Genomic DNA, 22,635 nt, shown 5'->3' with positions numbered 1-22,635 from the left:
CCCATGTCACTATTGTCCATGTTTTCCTGTAAGCTCACCACAGAATTAAACTTACGCCAGTAAATGCTTTTGTTGTCTTCAAAGTATTTCACAAAGAAATGTGACTAGCCGAGTTGGGTGAACTCTGGAGTAGGGAGGATGGTACACATTGAGCAATTAGAAGGAGTTTACACTACTTAAAAGCATCTGGAACGAATCTCTTCTGGGAGATGGTTGCCTTATTTTCTTTTGAACACTTATAAAATGTTATTTAAATTTGGCCAAACAAGTGGTGCTATATACCAAAGGGAATTATGATAGCTTCCTTCCTCATCAGCCAAAGCTCACTCACCATAAATTGCAATCCTGCATAGATTCTTTTTGTCTCATTGCCTAGAACCAAGTATACTTGTCCCAAAGTGAAAAAGGCAGGCCCCAAAGTAGCATAATAAGATTATACAATGTGAGACTAGGTTGGCCACTGACATGAAGTTATATGTTAAGAAAACAACTTTCTCCTGCAAAACCAAGGTTGAAATTTAGAAAAAGCCTAAAATAAAGTGAATTGACTTTCTATGAGTAAGTTATTTGTGTTTATGAACCCAGGTATAGTATTTCTGCTTTGGATGCTAAATTTTGTTTTTCTTACATAGTTCAGGACCCATCTCATTTATGGCCACATTTTAGGCAAGCCTCTAATCAAAACTATAGTTCCCAAACCTCCACTGATGTTCTTTTTACTAGACAAACCAGAAGACCCATTATTTTAAAACAAAAGATATGCAACTAAACATAGAAAAATAAATGACAAGGTAAATCTTTCACATACTCTCTCCCACAGTTCCTTATACCACTGTAGTGAGAAGGGACATGAGTGCACATGCATCTAGGACAACTCAGATTCCTACCAAGTTCCAGCTGAAATCCTTTTCTATCTCTGTCATAGCTGCTTTCTACACCTGGGAAGAGCTGTTGATGTCATCCATGGGCTTGTCTGGTGTACTGGTGTACTATGTCCTCTCCAATACACTGCCACCTGTGGGTTCTCTGCTACTGTGCTGTTTTCTGTAGTTCTTCTACTCTCTGCTGGTCTCTGCTGGTCATCTGACAAATTACAAATATTGTATGATCATTTTTACTTCGATAAGAAGTCTAAGCTCTTTTAGCACATAGCCTCAGGGACTATTTCGCTCCTTCATACTATAGACCCCACCAAGTCAGGCACAACAGACCAGTACAGTCACTTTCAGCTTACATTAAATCTGTGTTTTAAATTATTTGATTCTGAATAGGTTGTCATTCCCTTAGTTCATCCTATTGTTTGACTTTTTGGTAAGAAAATTCCTTTCTACTCTTTTCCACTTATAGCTACAGCTCTATTCTGTACAGCCTATTCCAGGAGATAGACTAATAGGGGATGAGTGGAGCTGCAACTTTTGTCTTAGTTTCCAGTCAGAAACAAGCTATTGCTTTCCTAGCTTCTTGGTTCTAAGATTTATGTTTTTGTAGAAGAGACTATAAATCATATCTTAAGTAGCATCAAAAGATAATACTCTAATTTCCTATCTATTTTTTGTGAGGTTAATTTTGTTATTGAAAGTATAAGACTGAAGCCTACTATATTTCATCTTATTAGATCTTTTTAGATCCCTACTCTGTCATCCAACATGTGAATTCCCTCTCTCAACTTTTGCCATCTGCAAATTTCCTAAGCATGTCTCAGATTAACAAGTCATTAATAAAATATTGAATAACATGGGGCCAAACAGAGCCACATGTAGCAATTCCTGTGGAGAGTTTCTAAGTTGACATAGAATTATTAATGGCTACTCAGGATCTAGCCATTCTTTCACTTGCAAATCCATATTGAGCTATTATCTAGCCCATATCTAACCACCACTTCCACAAGATTTGCATGAGATATTCTATCAAAGATTTTGCTATTAGCCAGATAAACGTTATGTCGGACACTTCCTTAATGTACCAGCTTAATAATCAAATTTAAAAAAGGAAATCAGGCAAGTCTACCATGATTGGTTCTTCATAATGGAGCCACAATGACTTTTTGTGATTACTGCTTCCTTTTCCAGCTGTTTTCCCATGTTCTCTTTACTAACATGCTCTATAAGTTTTTCAGGAGTTAAAGCTAAGCTCAGTTCTCTGTAATTTGTAGGCTCTTCTCCCTCCCCCTGTGTGTGTGTCCATCTTTCATTGCCAAAGAAGACCATGACATCAGAGAAATGATGACATGACTTGCACTTGACTTTGTTTTGAGTGAGAGAAGGCTGTGCAGGTCACCAGCCTCACTTCTCCTCCAGAGCCTTCTGGATCCAGTGACCAGATATTCATCAGGATGACTGGAGATGACCCAGGATGAGGCAATTGGGGTTAAGTGACTTGCCCAAGGTCACACAGCTAGTGAGTGTCAAGTGTCTGAGGTGAGATTTGAATTCAGCACCGGTGCTCTATCCATTGCACCACCTAGCTGCCCTCCCTCCTACCTTTTTTTGGAAAACTGGGAAAATGTTCACCTTTTCCAATGCTGTGGTACTTTTCCCTTTTTTCATGATCTTTTAAATATCACACTGACTGTGACTCAGAAATCATGCCTTCCATACCTTTATTACATAAGTATGTCATTCATCTGGAACAGGTGACATATTCACCAAGAGCAGTTATCATGTTCTTATTTGTATTAGGAATTACCTCCCTACAAGACACAAATTGGCATAGTGGAAAGACAGAAGGGTGACCTAGGAATCAGGTTTGCTGTTTGTCCTCTGTTCTCAGAGGTCCATGACATTGAAAAGGTAATGTCTTAACTTGCAAATGATTTGGATTTAAGTAAGGGAGGGCTGTGCAAAGTCACCAGCCTCACTAGCTCCTCCAGAGCCATCTGGGTCCAGTGGCAAGATATAAGTCAGGATGATCAGAGATGGCCTTGAACATAGGGAGAGACTGTGGTTTTTTTAAGCTAAGATTTTTCCCAGGTCTCAGTTTATCTGAGGCAATATCCATTCAATGATTAAGGTGAGGTAAGAAATGAGGCCAAAAATGGCCTCTTTTACCTAGTCCAAAAAAAAAAAAATCCATCTGGAAGGGAAAGACCCTAAGCATTTCTTGTCAGCCTGAAACAATTGCTATTTGTGTTGGGGATCAAGTCACACTTCTGATCGAAACACCTCTCAATGTCCCAAGCAAAATTACAGAGAAGGTGCTAAGTACATGGAAAGAAGTTCCTTACCAGGTGCATTTTATACCAACTATGCCCAACTTCCCCATGGGCCAATTTTTCCCTGTTCTTCTCAGTCTATGGGTCATTTTCTTGGCAGAATAAACAGAAGCACAGTAAGAATTAAGAGTCTCTACTTTCTCTCTTTCGAGAGTTATCCCATTCTCTCCCCACTCCTCCAAACAGTGGTCTTATCCCTCTCTTTCTTCTAATGTAGCTTAAGCATAAAACAAAATTTATATTTGTACATGTCCTTCACTATCCCTACCAGTTTTAGTTGATATTGAGTTTTAGTACTCATCATATTAATTTTGCTGTCATGTATCATTTTGAATGACATTAAAGAAGATGAATTCCCATGCTTTACCATTGTTCCCTAAGGGCCAGGGGGCCTTTCCATCTGACTTGCATTGAGAGCAAAGACTGTTTCCTTTTCCATTTGTATACCCAGCTCTAAGTGCAGTACTTTACATGCAGTAAGTACTTAATAAATGCTTTTTCAGCGATTCATTCATACTATGCCATCTTTTGACATGTTGCAGTTTCATGATGTGTTGTGGTGGAACTGTCTCAATTCAGTCAGACCACTTCTAATCCACTTCTAACCATTTATTGCGATTGACATCTCTCATGAAGTGGACTAACTTCCAAGAGGAGCCAGCAACTTCAAAGAAAGCAAAATGGATTTTTATAGAGTAAAGATACAATTACATAACAGAAACTCCCTTCTAGTCTGACTTCTCCTGTAGAATTTTATTTCATGAGATGATACCTATCCTTCCTTTGAGCCATTTGAAATCTGTTCTTCCAAAATTGGGGAGGGGGGGTATTTCAATCAATACTCACTTTTCTTCTTCTTTATCACAACCTTACAGGGAAGTTATTGCCTCCCAAGTTTCCTATAATTTCTGCCCCAGCAACCAATTCTTACCTATTTGTGAGACCGAGGTCTAGGATGTATTTTCCCCTTATCAGTTCCTACATCTTTTGAAGGATGAAATTATCATAAAGACAAGCCAGCAAGTTATTAGTTGCTCTGCTTTGGGTAGAGAGAGATCTCCAGTACGTGTCTGAATAGTTGAAGTTTCCCTTTCCCGCCTTCTCCCTCTACCCCCAGGCATGTAATCTGTTTCTGGAACTCTTAATTTATTTCCTCTTTCTGTTCAGGTAGTAAATAGTATATGTCAATGGTAAAATTTCTTCAATAATCTTTACCACCTTTCTTTAATTCTGGCTTCTGAATGTCCTCAAGAAAATACTTCTAAATATAGTGCTACTCTTTCTTCTTATCTTTTTTTTTTCTCTTTTGAATTAAGCATATCTTTCTAGAACTACATTCCGGTCATAGGTCTCAGCCCATCAAGTCTGAGTGATACCTGTGAAGTCAAATTTTCTTCTTTGAATAAGAATCTCTAATTCATTTATAGCAAAAGTTTACAAAGTAGAGGTCGTGGCCATTAGGGGGCACATATGATGATCATTAAAGGTGAAGGAAGAACATATTATCTCACCAATTACCACTAAGAATGGTGGTTTCCAGCAGAGGCTGCTTTCTCGGGGCTGCTGTGGGAAAGGCACAGGTTTCCAGGTCCTCTCTTCCCACCTTTCTTTGAGGGTGGGCAAAACTATAGCAAGCCGGGACAGATATAGTTTAAGTGAGGGGGAGGATTTTTATTGTAACTGGAAATACATAAAATAAAAATTATTTAAACAAATTTACTTCATCTGTATCTCATCTTTTTAAAAATATCTATTTGTGTATTTATTTTGTAACATAACAGAGAAAGCAGCCTTAAAACCAGGAAGACCTGGGTCCAAGTTTTGCAGCTAACTCATACCATACAGCTTTGAGCAAATCACTTAGCCTCTCTATTCTCTGGGCATCTCCCCAGGACTATAATTTGAAGAGCAGGTGTTGACTTGAATTGACCGAGTAATTTTTATCAACTATATCAATGAAATTGCAAGTCCAGTTCTTATCTCTAGAGTTTAAGAAGAGTCAATGTATATAATTTGTAGATTTGTAGTGAGACTTTGGACTTACTCTTCCAATGCATGTACTAGCAGGTTAAGCTTCCAGAATAAGACTCTTTACATTTCCTCTCAAGATTCTAGGAACACCCCTGAGACTCAATGGAGTTCTTTTAATGACTTGAGCCCATACCAATGCATTCCCTCCATATCAATGACCAGTGTCATTTAATCCTTGGAAACCTCTTCAATATCACTGATAAATAATTAACATCAATTGACTTTTACAAAGCAGTATTTGCTGAGAAGATCTAGTGAGACCCAAAGAACAAAATATCTCCCTAAAGTAGGCTACACTGTCTTCTCTACTACCTAGGTCCCAGGGGACAGTGGGCTCCAGCCAAGAGCAGTTGCTACAAAGCATGTGTCCTCTCCAAGTTGACTTCTGAATGTAGCATGACTAATGAACAGAATCCCTCCCTGACTCTTAGAACAAAACATTTTGGCTGCCGGATCAATCCACTACTAGGCTGAATCCAGTAGATTATTGGTCGGCTCATGAGGCTCAATTTCCATTAAATCCAGGTATAGATTCTAGTAGCTGGACCTCTGGTGTCCCTTCCAACATTTTGAAACTCATAAGGTAGTAGCCTAGTTCATCCCATCTCCTATTTCTCATTCACTTAGGAGTAGTAGAGAATGAAACACCAGAGACACAGAAAACTAATGGTTCCATGTGTTTGATGTCACATATCAGCCTAAGTGGGGAAGATCAGAGTCCTCTCTTCTTTCCCAGAAGCTTGCAGTATATCTTGCCACCAGTGGGGGAAAAAAAAAAAACAACCAAACCCAGACGTAGACTATTTGTGCCCTTTAATGCACACTCAGGGCAGCTAGGGGGCTCAGTGAGTAGAGCACTGGGAAAATTCATCTTCCTGAGATCAAATCTGTCCTCAGATACTAGGTGATCCTGGATAAGTCACTTAATCCTGTTTACCTCAGTTGCCTCATCTGTAAAATGAGTTGGAGAAGGAAATGCCAAACCACCTTAACACCTTTCCAAATGGAGTTATGAAGAGTCAGATATGACTAAAAAATGACTGAACAACAAAGGTACACTCAGCTCTGGCTGAGAAGTGAATTAAAAGGCTCCTCTTCACCATACAGTAAGCAGAAAGCAAACATTCAGAATACCCGCTTATGCTTTGAAGTGGTGGGGCAAGGTCCTCCATAGCATATATCTTAAAGCAGGCTCCCCAGGCATCCACCTGGATTGGTATTAGGCAGAACAGATTGCACATGATCAATATACTGGGCACTTAATGGTTAGTCTCCCATGATTAAAAAAAATATGCAAGTATTGGGTATGAGTGCTCAAGATATTTTTTACTGCTAGGGTCTCAAAACAAGTTTGGAGATCAGTAATTTAGAAGAGCAGACTTATCTGATTCCAAATATAGTGATCTGGAAACTAGTGACATTATACCATGTCACCTTCAAAATGTCATTAAACGTGTGCATTCTGTCTCTTTAAAACACATACTTCTTCAAATGCTACTAAAGCCTCAATTAACTGAATTAGTCAGGAAATGAGGTATTCTGGCTAATTTAGCATTTACTAGAAATGTATTTTTCTTTCAATGCCTATTGTTGAAAATCTCTTTAAAATGCTTGCTTCCATTTTCCTGCCTGACTAAGCAGAGTCTTTTGAACACATTTAAATCTTTAGTTGTTAATTGGAGATCTTACAAGGACTAGGACTCATTATTTTCATAATAAATTCTCTTTTTACAGGCTTACAAATGTATTTACAGAAAATGTAGGAGATGAGGCTGACTCTGTCCTTTCCTTTAAACATGACCTCAATTTTTTCATGTTGGTTAACTAGATTTCTATTTCAGTTTCTTTTGACTTCTCAAAATGAAGTCTAGAAAATGAATTATTATGGAAATTTGAGGACCAGAAAGGAGCTTAGAATGATTGAATAAATGAAAAAAACAGTTGTTAAGTCATTTGCTCCTATGGACTGGACACCATAATAAGTATTGGGAAATATATACACCTACTACCCGGGGTAGTTGTGAGGACAACATGAGATAATATTTATAAATTGTTTTGCAAATCTTAAAGCAATATATAAATATTATATAATTAATAAATATTAATTATATAATATTATACATTATTATTTTGTATAATTATATATTATATACAAAATGTAATATATAAAAATATAATAATGTATAAATATTAATTATATAAATTAATAAATATTAAATAAATTATATAAATATTATTGCTGTTGTTTGTGAGCAAGCAAGACAGTCAGGGTGCCAGGGAAGAGATCCTAAGTTCTGGTGAAAGGAGGGCAAGTAAGGGAGTTGGTATGGACGCAGTATGGCTTGAGATGGTCAAGAAGGCTGGAGATCATTCACACCAACTCCTTTCCTTTTTTGTAGATGAGGAAACTGAAGCTCAGGGAAGGTGAATGACTTATAGAAAATCACACAATTGTTTAGTGGTAGAATAAAGCCTGAAATTCTGACTTGACTCCAAGTTCCGTAAGCTCACATTGTCTCCTGTTATGTGAAGGCTCTGGCTAACTGTGTTCTGAATTTTTGAGATTTTGCATATCATAAAAGTAATATATCCTTAAAAATACATCTCTAAGTTTTCCCAGAATACATCAGTACATTAGGGATGTGTGTGTATGTATGTATGTATTTATGTATATGTATATAGCTACATATGTGTGTATGTGTATATTATGTATGTATGTGTATATATGTGCAGAGTATGTAACTTTAAAGCCAATCCTTAATTCTTCAGGGTTTCATATGTTTTTCCTCTTCATCTCACCTGCATTCTCAGATAATGAATATCTTGGTGGTGCTAGCACATGTATCAGGCCCTGGCCTGAAATCAGAATTTATAAATCAATTGGTGAATGAAATAGGAAAGCCTTGGCATTTCAGAAAGGAAGTTATTTTCCTGGCTCTGCAAACAATTTGAAATTCTTACTTTGAGAACAAGCCTTCCTCCTTCAGGATTTTCCGCTTCTCTTTGACAATTCTTGCACTGATTTTCGTGGCTAACAGTGGCCTGTGAAGGGGTACTGTGCCAGAAAGTGGAATCTCATTTCAAGCTAGGCATGAAGTTTAGAGAACTAAACCCCTCTTAGGACCAGATTCTCTTTACTTAGTGGGGCTCTAGGGGGGAGAAGCAGAGATAGTAACATTGCTGGTAAAATTGGTTCATGGAGATGAGTGTTCCTGTGCTTTACATAATATGAAGACCATTTGAGACAAGCTGGCAAAGCTTGTGCTGGAAGAAAGTAGGGAAGATCTTTTCACTGATGTACCTCATTTTATGTAATCAATGTGTTCTCAAAAAGAACATATGAATCAATTATTTGTTAATGGAATGTGAATCATATTTAGTATAGAAAGGGAGATTAATATTTAAAGAAAGCTTGTAGTGAATTGCTTTATAGAATACAGAATCTTTAATGGAGCAAGTTACCATCCTCCTATTTGAGCTTTTACATAAATCTGGATTTTTTTTTCATTTTGGTTGGAGGTGGGGTGGGGAGGGCTAATGCATCTACTTAAAGAAAGGACCACTATAATAAGTACATCACTCAGGAGACTACCAGTAGAATATCTATATAAATACTAAAGAATCAATTGGAAAAGAAAAGTGAAAAATTCAGTCAAACCAGTTACTTCTTATCATGCAGAGATCAACCAAAATACATTTATTAAATGACTGATATATATGTATGTAGCATATGCAAAGGATATGGAGCTGCCTTCCATTTCTCCTCAGGCTCTCTCTCCTTGTGTCATGGTTGGTTTTGGCATCCCACCAAGGCATATCAGGGTTTTGCACCCAGTGGGATAGCCACACAGCCACAACTCCAACTCTGTCTGGGTCCTAGGTAAAATCCTAGTGTAGGAGAATTACACTTCTACCATTCAGTACTTTAGCTTCTGAGCTCCCACCAGCATATTTCCCATTTACAAAAATCAGTAAGTCATTATGACACACCAATAACTCTTAAGAATAAAAATTTACTAAATAAGACAAAAGCAAATATAATTACAAGATGTACCTAATAAAAAATAAGGATAAGACCAATAAAAATATGACAGATCCTCCATAAACCTGGGTGACATTTTTTGACCAACTCACACAGTGTCAGTAGGAGACTGTGCACACATAACACTTTAGCAGTGAGATATGGAGGGGGAAACCCATGTATCTGAAGCAATTCATGACTCTAGATGGCAGGTTTTCTTGGGGACTTTAGAGAGCAGTCCTAGCCCCACATGTCACCTGCTAGGTAAAGTTGTTCCTTACTTGTAATTTGGTCCCCACAAATTTCCTGTTGGGCAAATCTGCTTCCTTGCTTCTTTCAGGACATTGAAGTGGTGACAGCCACCCTTGGCATCCCTTTCACACAGTGGAATCTCTCAGCCATTGTGAGCTTTCCTTCATTGTACATTGTACATTATGTGTATTTCTGAAGTGTAAGATCTACATGCATTGATGATAAATACCAGTTGTATAGCTAAATAACAAGAATTGTAATTTTTTTACATGATAAAAATATTTAAATTTTTTTGGTGGGGAAGTCCTGAGAAAGTGTTATTGCTCTTCTAGTGACAATCCATTCCCCTAAGTCAGAGAACTGCCGTGCTCCTTAGATTTGCTCTGGGTTTCTCAGGAATTTCTCCCCCTCAAGTCATAAATAGCAATAAGGCCATGTAACTTTTCCCCAGCCACCTCATCGAATAACAGGGTGTTTTCTTCTGTCCAATAAGTTCTTAGCAAAGCTAAGCATCTTTTCATGGGGGAGCAAACACAAAGCCTGTCTACCTCTTTGATTCTTCTTTTCAAGGAAGTGGCAGTGGAGGGCAACATTGGCACGCTGAGATTTTTCCCCTCTAGATGGCACAAGGGAGCAGTAAGCCCAGACTTCTCTCTAGGGCAGAAAATTCAGCTTTCTTCCAGTTTCCAGCAGCTGCAAAGACTCAGATCCTGTCAGTTTACTGATTCTATCTCTCTCATCACCTTCTGTGATTTCTGTCCCTGACTCCTCCTGTACTCAGGTTTTCTCCTGCTTCTGTCTTCACCTGACCATCTCTTACCCCACCTTAGCTACATTCTAAAGCCTGAGGAATTTCTCCCTTTCTGGTTGTAAATAGTAATAGGGCCAGATAACCTTTCCCTAGCCAATGCTTCAAAGAGCAGAGTATTTTCTTTTAACCAACCAGTTCTCAACAAAGCAAAGCATCTTCTCAGTGAAGAAAGGTGCCATTCCCTCTAATGAACTTTTGTGCAAAGAAAATCCCATTTTCTATAAAAGACTGAATTTCCCCCTCCATCTTCCCCCCACCCCCAAACCAGAAAAGGCAGTGGAGGGCAACCCAGGCAACTGGAAAACTTTTTCTCAACATATAGACTCAACTCAGGGCATAAGTAGCAACTAACTCATGATGTGAAACTCCAAAGATCTACCTTGATGTCCCAGCAGTGTTTATAGGACTGCTTGCCGTAGTCCCCACACCATTATGTGATTTATAATTTCCCAATTATAGAATTTAAAAACTCCCAAAACAACCACATGCAAATAAGCTGCAGACCACAGTGTACCTGTAGTCAGTTACCTCAGCTAGTGCACTGCCTTCAAGCAGGTTCCCTCAGTGAATTTGTCTGCTGGGCAGCTCTCACTCTCTGAGATACTCAGAATAGCCTGTATATACTAGATGAAAAGCTATGTTTCTCCTCAGGTTGATTTTATGAGTTTTCCTGATAAAAATATTCGTTTACTATGCCTTTTAGTAACCAAAATGTCTATACAAGAAAGGGACTGTGTGTAGAGGAAAAACAAACCTCATTGGTAAACTCAGGCAAAGCAGTCAAGGGGATTTTCAGGTACAGATATAATCCTTCAGTTTGATATTCTTTACACTTCTAAAACTTGGATTGACTTCACAAGCGTTATTTAAAAAAAGTACTTAGAATGGTTTTGTTCTGCTAGTTTCAGAAAACCCACTTGGGATTCCTTTATGAATGTTAGGTTTTCCCATAAATACTGGAAGCAACAAGTCTTTGGAGAGGAATGATACCCATACTGTATAGATAAAAATAACTAAACTTTGTCACTGGACTCTTGCGTTACCCTTGCAGAAGAGAAGATGACATAAAGGTGATACCCACGAGAGCCAAAAGTAGGAGACAATTCTTTTGGGGGCTTTTGCACTTGGTTTTGTAATTTTTTACCATTCATTTAAAAAAATTCAGCTCTAATTATCTTCCTCCACCCACCCATCAAAAAGACAAGCAATATAATATGTATCATACATGTGAAGTCAGAGAAAATGTATTTCCCTATTAGCCATGTCGCAAAAAAATAAAGTAAAAAAACGTTTCATTCTGCACTCAGAGTTCAAAGGTCCCAGGGTCAAAAAGCTAGCAAGTATTTGAAACAAGAGTCATACCTAGGTTTTCCTGTTCAAGCCCAGTGTCCTATCTATTATAAACATGCATGCTGCCTTCCTGGGAGTTGTTGTTAGCAAGGGAACGTACACTAGCCATTACTGAACAAATATAATATAGTCAGGATGGGAAAAGGAGGAGAGCCATAGAGGGTTATGTGGCTAGGAGAAACCTAATAACTGGAGTCCCAAAGAGACAAAAATTGTTGTTGGGAAAGGGAAGGGAACAGAAAAAAAGGAGGGGCCAGGTCATGAAGTCCATGAGGAAGAAAGTTATCTTGAGAAATGAATGGAATAGGGAGGGAACCAATGAGGAATATTCATTCAGAATAGCTTGAGATATAGGAAAGACAGGAAACTTTTCACTGATCAGAGAAAAAACATCTGGCAAGGGTAGGGAAGATATTGAGGATGTCTTTTTATTGAGATATAAAATTATCTTGACAAAGTTAATTTCTTTTAAAGTTATGAACTTGCTTTTTTCTGAGTATTTGTTGCTCCAATGGCATCATATGAAGAATGACAAGTCATTAACTAATTATATCTGAGCTGACAGCGAAGTGACTCAGTGGATAGAGTCTGGAATCAAGAAGACCTGAGTTCAAATGTGACCTCAGACTCTTACTAGCTGTGTGACTTTGGGCAAGTCACTTAACCCTGTTTGCCTCAGTTTTCTCATCTATAAAATGAACTGGAGAAGAAAATGTATTTCTGCCAATCATTCTCTCATCTCAAAGAGTTGGAGACAACTAAAATGAGTGAACAACAATGATGTCTGAGCTAAAATTTAGGGTTTAGTCTTTAAAAGAAAACTGAAGGCAGAGAAAAGGAGAATAATTGCTAGGAGACTGGAGAGAAAGAAGCTACTTAGAAAAATATGGCCTTAGTTCGTTGGAGTGAAGTCTGTACGGCCATGGGGTCCCTCCAGGGAATCATTAGCTCCAGGGAGCTAAATGGCCCAAGTGATGACAATGGATGGAGGCTTTAAGAGGGCAGAGTTCTTGTGCCAGACTGAGAGCTACTTGATGAAGATTGCAATTAAAGTTTATATTACTCATATCACTTATGGCCCATAACTAAAGCTTTGTGTTTATTCTGGGTTCAGCCTAGGGGAAATCTCAGTAAGGATACTATTGAACTCTTGTTCCTATCCTGTGTTTCTTCTGGGAGTATTAGAATCCCTTGTTGAATTGGAAGCAGTAGAGTAGAAATGACAGAAAGATGATGGAGGTGCTGAACCAGGAAGAAAAGGGATCCCCTCAGATAGCTCTGTAAGTCAGGACTGTAATCATTCCTGGGAAAGGAACTCACTGGAGAGGAAAAGATAGCTGTCTTGACTGGTTCTGGACATCTTTGGCATTTTGAGGATGGGTTAACTAAAGCCTATGCCAGATTCAATGCACAGTGCAGTACAAAGCTTGGGTTCTTGCAGAGGAGTTGAAAGCCTTTTTTTTTTTCTTTTTTGGAGACCTAAATATGAGCCAGATTCTGATGTTTCTAGAAGAAATACTTGGTTGAACAAAGAATGTCATTACTGAGAAGCCCCTTAGCTTGAAACCAGAGTAAAACCAAGGTATTGGTTCTAGACCAGGGCGGGGGTGGGGTGGGGGGGAGGAACCTGCAGGGGTGGGGTCACAGGTAGTCTTCTAGCTCCTTGGGTATGGCTTTTTGACAGAGTCCAAGATTTACAGAACAAATCTTTTTATTAAGGGGATTTGTTTGTGAAGTTTGGATTCAGTCAAAGGGTCTCACTTGAAAACCTAGAGGACATGTGACCTTGAGACTGAAGGTTCACTGCCCTCCCCCCCACCCCCGGTCTAGACTATGGACAATAAGTTCAATATAATTAAAACTGAAATATCTATCAATGACTTATAGTTATTGCTATAAATTGAAATAGAATGTTAAAGCTAGAAGGAACCTTGAAGGTCATCTAATCCAGTGGTCTCTAAAGTGAGGTATGGGGTACCCACAAATGAGCTACTGTGCTATAAACAGAAAAAAGAAGAGAATTTTTATTTAAATTTATTTTTTCAAAAAAAATAACCATTACTAATATTTAGTATATTAATCGACCCTGATATCTTCACTTGATCAGTGTACCAGATGGTCCCAGGTCACGAATGGTGTGTGTGCTATTCTGAAGAAACAGTGGGAATTTCACAAAATGGATCCATTGACAATGGCTTTCTCACTCATTCTTATGCTTTCACTGTTGATGCAACATATTTTCTTTTACCTTCTTTCCCCATCCCCCCTTTTTTGGGGGGGACATCTTTATTCATTAATTCTTAACATTCTTTTTTAAAAAGTTTTATTTCTAAATTTTCTCCTCCCTACTCCTCTCTCACCCATTGATATAGCAAGAAATTATATATGTATATATATATAGTATATCAATTATATATATGAAGTCATGTACAATATTTCTCTCACCTCCCCTCTTTTTCCCTCCACTGAAAAGTCTTTTGCTTGCCTCTTTTATGAGATAATTTGCCCCATTCCATTTCTCCCTTTCTCCTCCCAATATAGTTCTCTCTTACCCCTTAATTTCATTTTTTAAAGATATGATCCCATCCTATTCAATTCACTCTGTGCTCTTTGTGTGAAAAAAAGTAATAGACATAAAGAAAGTCAAAACAAAAATATGCTTAAATTCACACTCATAGTTCATTGGATTTCTCTCTGGAGGTGGATAGCATCATTAGTCTTTTGGAATTATATTGGATGATTGTCTTGATCAAAGTAGGTCAGACACATTAGAATGTTGCTGTTACTATGTACAATATTCTTCTGTTTCTGCTCATTTCACTTTACATCTTCCAAAGTTTTCTGAAACCATTCCCCTAGTCATTTCTTTTTTTTGTAATTTATTTATTTAACTTTTAACATAACTTTTAACATTTAACTTTTAACGTTTAACATTTTCACAAAATTTTGGGTTCCCATTTGTCCCCTCCACTCACCCCAAAACACTGAGCATTCTAATTGCCCCTATCACCAATCTTCCCTCTCTTCTAGCATCCTTCCCTTCCCTTGTCCCTATCTTCTCTTTTGTCCTGTAGGGCCAGATAACTTTCTATACCCCATTACCTGTATTTCTTATTTCCTAGTAGCAAGAATAGTACTCAACAGTTGTTCCTAAAACTTTGAGTTCCAACTTCTCTTCATCCCTCCCTCTCCACCCATTCCCTTTGGGAAGGCAAGCAATTCAATATAGGCCATATCTGTGTAGTTTTGCAAATGACTTCCATAATAGTCGTGTTGTATAAGATAACTATATTTCCCTCCATTCTATCCTGTCTCCCATTACTTCTGTTCTCTCTTTTGATCCTGTCTCTCCCCGCGAGTGTTGTCTTCAAATTGCTCCCTCCTCTCATTACCCTCCCTTCCATCATCCCCCTCAATGTGCTTATCCCCTTCTCCCCCACTTTCCTGTATTGTAAGATAGGTTTTCATACCAAAATGAGTGTGCTTTTTATTCCTTCCTTTAGTCAAATGTGATGAGAGTAAACTTCATGTATTTTCTCTCACCTCCCCTCTTTTTCCCTCCACTGAAAAGTCTTTTGCTTGCCTCTTTTATGAGAGATAATTTGCCCCATTCCATTTCTCCCTTTCTCCTCCCAATATAGTTCTCTCTTACTCCTTAATTTCATTTTTTAAAGATATGATCCCATCCTATTCAATTCACTCTGTGCTCTTTGTGTGTGTGTGTGCATGTGCGTGTGCGTGTGTGTGTGTGTGTGTGTGTGTGTGTGTGTGTGTAATCCCACCAACTACCCAGATACTGAAAAGTTTCAAGAGTTACAAATATTGTCTTTCCATGTAGGAATGTAAACAGTTCAACTTTAGTAAGTCCCTTATGACTTCTCTTTGCTGTTTACCTTTTCATGCTTCTCTTCATTCTTGTGTTTGAAAGTCAAATTTTCTTTTCAGCTCTGGTCTTTTCATCAAGAATGCTTGAAAGTCCTCTATTTCATTGAAAGACCAATTTTTCCCCTGAAGTATTATACTCAGTTTTGCTGGGTAGGTGATTCTTGGTTTTAGTCCTAGTTCCTTTGACTTCTGGAATATCCTATTCCATGCCCTTCGATCCCTTAATGTAGAAGCTTCTAGATCTTGTGTTATCCTGATTGTATTTCCACAATACTTGAATTGTTTCTTTCTAGCTGCTTGCAATATTTTCTCCTTGACCTGGGAACTCTGGAATTTGGCCACAATGTTCCTAGGAGCTTCTCTTTTTGGATCTCTTTCAGGTGGTGATCGGTGGATTCCTTGAATGCTTATTTTGCCCTCTGGTTCTAGAATCTCAGGGCAGTTTTCCTTGATAATTTCATGAAAGATGATGTCTAGGCTCCTTTTTTGATCATGGCTTTCAGGTAGTCACATAATTTTTTAAATTGTCTCTCCTGGATCTATTTTCCAGGTCAGTTGTTTTTCCAATGAGATATTTCACCTTACCTTCCATTTTTTCCTTCTTTTGGTTTTGTTTTGTGATTTCTTGGTTTTTCATAAAGTCCTTAGCCTCCATCTGTTCCATTCTAATTTTGAAAGAACTATTTTCTTCAGTGAGCTTTTGAACCTCCTTTTCCATTTGGCTAATTCTGCTTTTTAAAGCATTCTCCTCCTCACTGGCTTTTTGACCCTCTTTTGCCAATTGAGTTAGCCTATTTTCTTTTTTTTCTTTTTTTTTTAAAATTTATTTATTTATTTCACTTTTAACATTCATTTTCACAGAATTTTTGGGCTCCATATTTTCTCCCCCCTTGTCCCCTCCCCCTACCCCAGAACACCGAGCATTCCAATTGCCCCCATCACCACTCTGCTCTCTCCTCCATCATTCCTCTCGGCCCTTGTCTCCATCCTCTTCTCTGTCCTGTTGGGCCAAATAACTTTCTATACCCCTTTGCCTGTATTACTTATTTCCTAGTGGCAAGAACAGTACTTGACAGTTATTCCTAAACCTTTGAGTTCCAACTTCTTTTCCTCCCTCCCTCCCCACCCCCTCCCTTTGGAAGGCAAGCAATTCAATATAGGCCAAATCTGTGTAGTTTTGCAAATGACTTCCATAATAGTCGTGTTGTATAAGACTAACTATATTTCCCTCCATCCTATCCTGCCTCCAATTACTTCTGTTCTCTCTTTTGATCCTGACCCTCCCTGTGAGTGTCGACCTCAAATTGTACCCTCCTCCCCATGCCCTCCCTTCCATCGTCCCCCCCACCCTGTTTATCCCCTTGTCCCCCACCTTCCTGTATTATAAGATAGGTTTTCATACCAAAATGAGTGTGCTTTTTATTCCTTCCTTTAGTCGAATGTGATGAGAGTAAACTTCATGTTTTTCTCTCACCTCCCCTCTTTATCCCTCCACTAATAAGTCTTTTGCTTGCCTCTTTTATGAGAGATAATTTGCCCCATTCCATTTCTCCCTTTCTCCTCCTATATATTTCTCTCTCACTGCTTGATTTCACTTCTTTTAAAGATATGATCCCATCCTATTCAATTCACTCTGCGTACTCTGTCTCTATGAGTGTGTGCATGTGCATGTGTGTGTGTGTAATCCCACCAAGTACCCAGATACTGAATAGTTTCAAGAGTTACAAATATTGTCTTTCCATGTAGGAATGTAAACAGTTCAACTTTAGTAAGTCCCTTATGACTTCTCTTTGCTGTTTACCTTTTCATGCTTCTCTTCATTCTTGTGTTTGAAAGTCAAATTTTCTTTTCAGCTCTGGTCTTTTCATCAAGAATGCTTGAAAGTCCTCTATTTCATTGAAAGACCAATTTTTCCCCTGAAGTATTATACTCGGTTTTGCTGGGTAGGTGATTCTTGGTTTTAGTCCTAATTCCTTTGACTTCTGGAATATCCTATTCCATGCCCTTCGATCCCTTAATGTACAAGCTGCTAGATTTTGTGTTATCCTGATTGTATTTCCACAGTACTTGAATTGTTTCTTTCTAGCTGCTTGCAATATTTTCTCCTTGACCTGGGAATTCTGGAATTTGGCCACAATGTTCCTAGGAGCTTCTCTTTTTGGATCTCTTTCAGGTGGTGATCGGTGGATTCCTTGAATGCTTATTTTGCCCTCTGGTTCTAGAATCTCAGGGCAGTTTTCCTTGATAATTTCATGAAAGATGATGTCTAGGCTCCTTTTTTGATCGTGGCTTTCAGGTAGTCCCATAATTTTTAAATTGTCTCTCCTGGATCTATTTTCCAGGTCAGTTGTTTTTCCAATGAGATGTTTCACATTATCTTCCATTTTTTCCTTCTTTTGGTTTTGTTTTATGATTTCTTGGTTTTTCATAAAGTCATTAGCCTCCATCTGTTCCATTCTAATTTTGAAAGAACTATTTTCTTCAGTGAGCTTTTGAACCTCCTTTTCCATTTGGCTAATTCTGCTTTTGAAAGCATTCTTCTCCTCATTGGCTTCTTGAACCTCCTTTGCCAATTGAGTTAGCCTATTTTTCAGGGTGTTATTTTCTTCAGCATTTTTTTGGGTCTCCTTTAGCAGGGTGCTGATCTGTTGTTCATACTTTGCTTGCAAGTCTTTCATTGCTCTTCCCAGTTTTTCCTCCACCTCTCTAACATAATTTTGAAAATTTTTTGAGCTCTTTATGAGGTTTTCCCAGGTCTGATCCCATTGAGTGGGCTGGGATGTAGAAGCACTGACTTCCGTGTCTTCCCCTGATGGTGAGCACCGCTCTTCCTCATCAGAAAGGAAGGGAGGAGAAACCTGCTCACCAAGAAAGTAACCCTCTATAGTCTTGGTTTTTTTCCCTTACTGGGCATTTTCCCAGCCAGTGACTTGACCTCTGAATATTCTCCTCACACTCACCTCGCCTCCAGATCCTCCCAGCCAGGGCTTGGGGTCTGAGACTCAAATGCTGCTTCCCAGCCTCAGGGCTTTGGGCGGGGGCAGGGCTGCTATTCAGTGTGAGATCAAGTTCAGTTGCCCAGGTGGAGGCAGGCTGCCACTTGGGGCTCAGTTCCCTCAGGCGGTTTATGCAGAGATCTTCAACAATGGATCCGGGCTCCTGCCTGCTTGGGGAGCCCCAGTCTGCTCCCACCTCTGCTGGTGCCTCCCGAGGGGGGCTGAGTCATGGGGGCTCCCCACTCCCTTCTCGACCCGCCAAAGAGACCCTCTCACCGACCCTTGTCCCAGTGGGTGGAGGGGCCTGCGTGGCTGCTGGAGATTCTGTTCCTGAAGCCTGCTCGGATCTGCTCCCTGCTTGGATCTGCTCCTCTCGGCCCCGGGCGGCAGTGGCAGGGCTCCCAGTCCACTGCGTGAAGAACCTTTTGCGAGAGGTTTTCAGGCTCTCTGAAACAGAAATCTTATCCGCTCCGCTGTTATGTGGCTTCTCCTGCTCCTGAATTTATTGGCAGCTCTTTACTACAGATATTTCATGGGCTGTGGGTTCGGAGCTAGCATATTTGTGTGTTTCTACTCAGCCATCTTGGCTCCGCCCCCCTGAGTTAGCCTATTTTTCAAGGGGTTATTTTCTTCAGCATTTTTTGGGGTCTCTTTTAGCAAGGTGTTGACCTGCTTTTCATGCTTTTCTTGCATCCCTCTCATTTCTCTTCCCAGTTTTTCCTCCACCTCTCTAACTTGATTTTCAAAATCTTTTTTGAGCTCTTCCATGGCCTGAGCCCATTGAATATTTATTCTGGATGTTTGGGATATGGAAGCCTTGACTTCTGTGTCTTTCCCTGATGGTAAGCCTTGTTCTTCCTCATCAGAAAGGAAGGGAGGAGATATCTGTTCACCAAGAAAGTAACCTTCTATGGTCTTATTTTTTTCCCTTTTCTGGGCATTTTCCCAGCCAGTGACTTGACTTCTGAGTGTCCTCTCCACCCCCACCTAGCCTCCAGATCCACCCAGCCAGCTCTTGGGGTCTGAGATTCAAATGCTGCTTCCCAGCCTCAGGGCTTTTGGCAGGGCAGGGCTGCTATTCAGTTGAGATTAAGTTCAGGTACTCAGGTGGGGCCAGAGCCACTGCACTGGGCTCAGTTCCCTCAGGGCGTTTACAAGGAGAGCTTCAACAATGGATCCAAGCTCCTGCCTGCTCTGGGAGCCCCCATCCACTGTCATCTCCGGGGCTGCTTCCCGAGGGAGTCTGAGTTATGGGGGCACCCCACTCCCCTCTCCACGAACTGAAAGGCCCCTCTCACTGACCTTTGTCGCCTGTGGGTGGAGGGACCTGCTTGGCTGCTAGAGATTTGGTCCCTGAAGCCTGCTCGGATCTGCTCCTCTCAGTGCCCCGCGGCCAAGGCAGGGCTGGGCTCTGCTCTGGGTCCGATGTGCGACAGACCTTTGGTGTCTGTTTTCAGGGCTCTCTGGAACAGAAATCTCATCCACTCTGTTTTTCTGTGGCTTCTACTGCTCCAGAATTTGTTGGGAGTTCTTCTTTACAGATATTTTATGGGCTGTGGGTTCAGAGCTAGCATATGTGTATCTTTCTACTCCACCATCTTGGCTCCTTCCCCCCCCCCCCAGTCATTTCTTATAGCACAAAAGTACTCCATCACAATTATATGTCACAACTTGCCCAGTCATTCCCCAATTGATGGGCATCCCCTTGATTTCCAATTCTTGGCCAAAGAAAAGCTACTATTGATATTTTTGTACAAATAGGTCTTTCCCCCTTTTCTTTAATGTCTTTGAAGTATAGATCTGACAGTGGTACTGTTGGGTCAAGGGGTATGAACAATTTTATAGTCCTTTGAGTATAGTTCCAAATTGTTCTCCAGAATGGTTGGACTAATTCATAGCTCCACCAGCATTAGCATCACTCTTTTCCCACCTCTCCTCCAACATTTATCATTTTCTTCTTCTGTCATCTTTGCCAATCTGCTAGGTATGAAGTGGTATCTCAGAGCCGCTTTAATTTGATGAAACATATTTTAATTTGATATACATGATTAAGTGGATATAAAGATGCCTCTATTTCATCTTAACACAACTGACCCTTACCTCACAAGATAGAGGGATGATTTTAAAAGATCTCTGCAAAGAAACCAGGGCTTAAAGATAATCCTCATAATGTGAGCTCAAATGAAGAAGAACATAGCAAGATGAAACATTGATTCCTAGTACATGCTCCACCCGCCACATAATGAGGCAAAAACAATGATGAATAAACAACTCTGACAAGAAGTTGTCTAAGAAAAATGAAATTATGGTGAAAATTATTTGAAACGTGGATCAACATCCACTGTCATTAACAACGTACTTTGCCCTAAGCGTATATTTTGCGTTGAGATATTAGATAACGTTAGTATGAAGCCATCCCAGTCAGTTAGATATTTAAAAAGTATGATTTTATTGCCAAAAGTGATGTGTCACCTATAAAAACTTTCATATCTATACACTTTAAAACAGAATGTTCTAACCTGTTAAAAATCTTTCAAATAAAAAGCTTCAGTGGGTTTTAAAGCAATTTGTTAAAAATATAAAAATGTTAACATCTTCTGATTGATTTTTAAGAGCAACTAATTGATATTAAAGAAGATGAAAATTTACTAGCTGAATTTCATCCAAAAAACTTATATAATTGGAGGGTGGCAGAGGCACTGTAGTATAGTAGATGGAGATTTGACCTCAAAGTTAAGAAGACTTAAGTTCCAGTCTGCAAATACTGATTCCATGACCCTTGACAAGTCACTTAACCTTTCATTGCTGTAGGCAGCTCTCTAAGGCTCTATACTAGCTCCCAGAACTGTAAACATATCCAAGAAGATGACCTATCATTTCTCTAGACTTCTTGAATAGTGATTGCAGAAAGTGGTGACAATGGACATCCCCATAGCAAGATTCTTCCCTCTCTTGATCAAGCTAAGATAGTTATTTCTTTCCCTGCAAAGAGGTGCTTTATTATTGTTTTCTTTTATCTTTTCTAGTCTGATTAACTTTCTTCCTCTCTCCCAACTTCTGTTTGCTGATGGTTTTGTTTGTTTGTTTGTTTTTGATAAATGGATTTGCTATTCAGTATGTATGATGGTCTTTCGTGCAACTAGCATTTTGGTGGCTAGGGGCTAACCTGGTGAGTGTAAAAAAAAGACTAGCTCCTCCCCCAAAGAGAAATCAGGGAAGTGTTTTTCCGTCTGAATCCTTGAGAGTCACACTTCAACACTAGAGATATTTGAAAGGCAATAGATAGATATAACTATCTTGATACCCCTTTTTGGAGAGATCATCTAGTTTTGGTGGTCCTAGATACTGCCTGTCCCTCCCTTCAGTTAGACTGGGGGCAGTGCTGGCCCAGTGATCCTTCATAACAAAGAGAAAAGGCAGATTCCTTGGAGATGGGCCAGATCAGATCTCAGATTATATTTATCCATGCCACTGCTAAGCCAAGTCTATATATTTAGACAGCATCCCTCCCACCCACCTTCCCCTTATATATCTGTTTCACATTAGTATTACAATTTAGTAAGTGAAGCCAAGGTACATTTTTTTCCAAGGTGGATTTGTGATTTGTGATCTTTGTTAGACCACTCTTTCAGCTATGATAGCCATTTTAAAAAGCATAAAATATTCTAAACTTAGAACCAGACCATTGAATAATTATATTACAAATTGTTAAACCATGATTTAAAAAAATGGATCATATTCAACCACATGACTCCCACTAAAGTATTATTTATCCTTTTAGTGAAAGTAAGTAGGTTTCAAGTTTTGTTAAACAAAATCTAAATATTAAAAACATTTTTTATTTTATCCCTATATCCCCTTAAAATTCTCATTTTATTTATATCTCATGCATACTATATTAACCTACTTGTACATATATCTATGTAATGTGGTTAATGGAGTAGTCTCTGCTCTAGTCTGATGCTCTCACAATGTAACAGTATAGATGGGAAGTCAGGTATTATAGTGGATAGAAACGCAATGCCAGGAGTCTGGAAGAATTGAGTTCAAAACTGGTTTTATTTACTAAGTATGTGAA

This window comes from Notamacropus eugenii, chromosome 4 (assembly GCF_028372415.1).
Source record: "Notamacropus eugenii isolate mMacEug1 chromosome 4, mMacEug1.pri_v2, whole genome shotgun sequence".
Classification (NCBI taxonomy): Eukaryota; Metazoa; Chordata; class Mammalia; order Diprotodontia; family Macropodidae; genus Notamacropus; species Notamacropus eugenii.
The sequence above is the reverse complement of the archived record's forward strand: the minus strand, read 5'-3'. Positions refer to the sequence as shown.